We start from the raw sequence: 5,517 nt of genomic DNA, 5'->3' as shown, positions 1-5,517 counted from the left end.
TGACACACTGGAACAGGTTGCCCAAGGAGGCTGTGGATCCCCCATCCCTGGAGGCATTCAAGGCCAGGCTGAATGTGGCTCTGGGCAGCCTGGTCTGGTGGTTGGCAACCCTGCACTGAGCAGGGGGGTTGAAACTCGATGATCATTGTGGTCCTTTTCAAACCAGGCCATTCTAGGACTCCATGCAAGCTCAAACTATAGGAGATAGCTATCATAAAAATTATTTTAAAAATACCTATCTAAGGATAATTAAATTTTCATACTTAAATTTCAGAACTCTTCTTTAACATGCTGAATTGGAAAACAAAAAACAACCGACCTCACCTTTCAAGCAGCAATTAGATTCTCCTATATACAAGGCTACTGATTAAACTTAAGGAGGTAATGGAGAAGACTACTTTCAATGACTTCACAGAATGGGGGTGGGGATTTAAAAATCAAGCCGCAGGAAATCAGCATGCCAACACCTGCATTTAAGAAGCTATGTATAACACACTAAATTAGGGCCTTTTTATAGTTACTGGGCCAAAAGATGTAATGACATAAGACTCGAGAAATGTTATGTTTTAACTAACTGCTGGAAGTAGTGCTTTCCATGTTACAGACTCTTTTTCCATACACTAGGCATGTTTTTGTAAAGTTAGAATAAAGGCAAAGATTAATTATATTACTTTTTAAAGGCATCATTTAAGCAATGCTGACAAGTTGCAAGAAACCCAGTTTCTGGGCAAACACAATGGTCCATGGTTGCTTCAACATGTGGCTGATTTGTACATTCAGCTGCCCTGGGCTTCACAAGCACATAACACAACACACTGTCCCTTGGGCCAGTGCCAGAGGAGCAGGCAGCACAAGTCCCCAAAGTCACAGGGGATGCACTAACAGCCCATGCAATAGAGAAGCATCAGATTCATTACACAGCCCAGATGTATCACACAGTGTATCAATATACAAAGAGATAAGCCTTGCCTGTTACAGTCAACTGAGCAACTTTCCCATTACAGCACCAAGAGATGCTAACAGCACACCAAAAGACTTTCAAGGGCTGTCCAGCTCCTCCATCCCACCAACTTCATCGTGTACATTTACACTGCAGCTGGTTTGGTCTGTTTGTTTCTCTAACAAATACGTGACTGCCCCATAAGCATCAAAAAAAATTGAGGGCATCCCCAAAAATAACAGTTTCTGAATTTCTCAGAAACCATTTGTAAGCTCATCACCCCCGTGAAACTGGGCTATAAAAGAACAAAAAGGGGGGAAGGTTGTTTCCTAAATCACTATTATCCTCATCTGTCCCTTTTTTTTTTAAACTGAAGCTTGACATTACTTGTCCTAACAGAAGATTTTTAGTAACAACCTGATTCTTTTGCTCATTTTCAAGGCTTGAGGTATGTTAACAATTTAGCAAATGTATCACAAGATTCAATGATAGACCAAAAAAAAAAAAATGATCCCACGACAAACTGAATGTTACTACATGCTGCCAACAATACAGTGGTATCTCAGCTTGCAGTTACTGACCACACGTGTTTAAGTTCAGGCCACACACTTTTCTGATACCAACAAGCTCCTCACAGAAACAGCTCATCTCCCAGCCCATAGGCAGCATAGCTGGATGACTGCTGGCCAATTAACCATGTGGGTACATGGATGTCATAAGCATGAGCATGGATATTGCTAGAGGAAGAAGCATGGTTGAAAGGCAGGAAATTGAGGCAGTTTCAGCTTCTACATAAGGAATGTGAAAATGAGGAGTAACACTCATGTAGAAGGTCCTGGATTGAGAAGATCATGGTAAAAGAGAATAAAGCAGAATATCTGTCATACAGAAACTTCAGAATGAAGCCAACCTTCTGTACCTGAAAACTACATTTATCATACTGGTTCAACAATAAATCTTCATTAGAATTATGAATAGCTCTCCATTCATAAACTGACAAATTTCAATTGAAAAGACTCCAATATAATCACAATTTGTAGCTGAAAGGCATTTGTGAGATAAACTCCAGAGGAAGACTTTGTGCCAAATGTGTAGTAACTTGACCATAACAGCTCAAAAATGTATTTCTGCATTATCCTTTCTTCAGTTAGCAGAAGAACTGCAAAGTACGTGAATATGAATCATCTCCATTGGGAGACTGCCAAAAACCTGTTTGCTCTTCAAATTTTGATAACTTTTTTATCTTCTGGAAATTCATTTCAGAGTACTAGAAATCTACTAAAATTAAACCTGGGTTTTCAGCCAGAGCGTATTTTATTATAAGAGCTTTCAAGTCTCTCAGCTTAGCCTCTTAATAAAACTTGCACTTACTAGTGCAAGACTAGACTCTAAAACAAGTGACAATAATCGTTTTCCATTATGCCATTTACAAGACAAGACTGTCTGAAGAGAAGGTGTTTGCCTGCTTGCCAAGAAACTACAGGGTAAGTGTTCAAGTGCACTGACTACAAAGTTAGTTATCTGATGTCAGTGTCTGAGGTCATACACTCGCACACAACAATACCAGCTCAAACAGATGCTGCTTCCACCATGCCAGTAACTACAACGCTGTCTGTCCCAGCACAGTACGTAAGCAAATGCACACCAGTATTTTAAAGAGAAGTAACAAGCTTGACTCCAGCTTGCCTACTTTTACATCACCTGGAGATTTATCATCTGCTGTTCCTTTCTGTTTCCCCGCACACTGGGAAAGAAAAAAGGCAGACCCAGCCCCACGGCAGCAGCTGTCTCCCTCAGGTGCATTGCTGCCTGTAACAGTAAAGCAGGAGAGCAGGTCTAGATCCGTACACTGCAGCTGATCCTACTGAAGGTCTCGCAGGCATAAGATCCAAGTGCCATCAATCACAAAGTATTGGCAATAGGAAAAGGAAGAACTCCCACTCAGTATGCAGCATAAGCACAGGAGCCTACCTAAAGCTCTGACCCCTGCTCCATCATCACAACAGGAACCAGTGCATAACTCGGCAAACAAATAGCTGTAAAAGCCTTTTGTCCTTCCTCCCTACCAAAATAAACCACAAGCATAGACTACACTAAAATCAGCCTAAAAATATGAATTAAGTCTAAAAAGCAGGAGCTTGTATCATACCTTCGTAGCTTTTTTTTTTTTTTTTGCAACATCCTACTTTTGAAAGTAATTCAAACAAAAACACAACCCTTCTCAATTCAGTAAGCTTTCAGAAATCAGAATTCACTGCAGTTGAAGCACGTGGAATCACTGAATGAAAAATCAACAGCTTATGTGCTACTTTTCCTCCCTTAGCAGACCGTCAATGCTAAAAATACATTCTATTTTTAAAAAACTGCCAAAAAGTGTTAAATCACCTACCAGTTACATTTCTGTGCTTGTACAAGGAGAAAATACACAGCAATAGAACTTTTCTTCAGTTATCAATACGAACAGTATGCATATTCGGAACCAAAGTATATGGATTTAAAGTGAAAAAGCCCTATTTTAAGTAGGAGCCATTCCCCACTCCTAATTAAAGCTAGTTTTAACAGAAGCTGCGGTCCTATATATCAAATAGCAGCCATTCTGCAACTAGGCCGACCAGCACATGTTGGAGTATAACAGTCAGATTTCCTATAAGCAGTTGCAGAAAAACATCCTTAAACTGATAGAGCCCAATGATTTCAGTATCCTCTGGACTCTGGGAATCTGATGCACATCCTGTAATAAAAGACATTAGTGCTTATTGTTTTTGAAGTAGAATGAGAGGAACAAGGACTCTGCTGTACTTCCACATAGACTGTTCCTATCTACTCTTTTTTCTTAAAAAGAATTTACTCAGAATTCTGTACTCACACAGGCTGAAATGTGAACTTGCTACTTCATTTTAACAGGAACCCAAATGAGGTCATTCTGCATTCTCCAGACTCCATATTCACCAAAAATAAGAAACAGAGAAGTAGTTGAAATATTCTTTTTGTTTCTAAGCTCAAAGCATTATAAAAGCCCCACCGATACCTTCTCCCAAGCATCCTACTCTTCTCATAACAAATGCACATTGGTTTGCAGTCATCTGCTGAATGCCAGATAGTGGCAGAAGTCCCTGACAGCTAACACATTTCAACTCCTAAACATAAAGCGCCTGCACCACTAACTGGAGGCAGGTGAAGATCCTGCACCTTTCAATTATAATCATTTTGGTTTTGAGAGAGCATGCAATAGAAAGTACTATAGAATTACAGGGCCTGAGAAAGACTTGGAAACAGAAATATTTACTCAGTTCAAAAATGCAAATCAAAAGAACGACTTGCAGTGCAACATAATATGGAGTGCGCTATGTAGTGCCTACTGTAAATATCCTCCCAGGCAATAAAAGTTTGGGCTTCAAGTTGGTTCAGATCAGTTGCATGCCATTTACCTCCACAATCACCACAAAGACAAGGATAATCAGTGCCTATCTGATGGCTTGGTTACGGATTTTTAGCAACAAACTGTAATATCAATGGTTGATTGTGATATACAGAAACAAAATGTTCTCAAATGTTTTATAGTTGGGTCTCGTCCCTCCAAAAGCATTATATTAAAGCGTTAACAAGTGTGTACGGTGGTAGGTAAAGAAGTTTCTTCCCTAAAAGCATGTTCTGCTCATTTTGTGCTTCTCTCTACTTATTCCCAAACTTGCTTTCCAACACTTCTCATCTACACCAGCTATTCTAAAGTTATTTACCTGTTAATTATTCAGGGAGGTAGATGGAAATAAACATATACACACATCCCTAACATTTATCAACTCCATCTGGAGAAATACTGCTTACTTTCAGTTTGATAAGAAACCTTTACCAACAAATGCTGAAATGGGAAATCTCAGCTTATTATCAGGGAGGCAGAGGTGAGGATACAGAATCAAGTGAAGGATCATCAGCATGAGGTACACAAACACACCAAGAGAAGCAACAGAGAAAAGGGCAGCAGGACCTGCGTGTATGTACAAAGGAATAGGTTAGCAGTAGCAGAGTGAAAGTGTCAGCAGACACTTCCCCCCAAGAACAGCAGCACTCTCTCCCACCTTCTTTCTCTCTAAGGGTTGGGGTACCCACAAACTCCCCAAGCCACTGCAGCAAACTGGCCTCTGTGGGATCAGCTACAGCTCAGCTCCCTGTCCCCTGGGAATGGAGTAAGCCACAGTACTCAGTCTGCACAATGCAGCACATTTTTCAGTTTTTGGATGACATCTGTTTTTAGATTATGTCTACAGAGGAAGAAATCATACTATTCTTGTTCAAAGTCATCTTTTTTAATGTGATCAGCATTACCAGCAGATTGGATGAGCTCAATTTGCTGTCTATCCTGCAAATTCTGTCAATCTCAAAGATGTTTAGCTGCCCCAGACAGAATCCAAACAGTTCTACCTGACTTAGTCCATATCAACACTTGTGCTCCTGCTCTATTTTCATTCAAGAGAGGCTGAAGCTTTCCCAGAGAAAGCAAGCCAGTCTCTCTGTCCAGCTCTGCTATTAACCACAAGTGCCCTCCAGGGCATGGTGTTTGCAGCAGATGCATCCTCACA

Source organism: Meleagris gallopavo, chromosome 4, assembly GCF_000146605.3.
Source record: "Meleagris gallopavo isolate NT-WF06-2002-E0010 breed Aviagen turkey brand Nicholas breeding stock chromosome 4, Turkey_5.1, whole genome shotgun sequence".
NCBI lineage: Eukaryota > Metazoa > Chordata > Aves > Galliformes > Phasianidae > Meleagris > Meleagris gallopavo.
Note: the sequence above shows the minus strand (reverse complement) of the source record.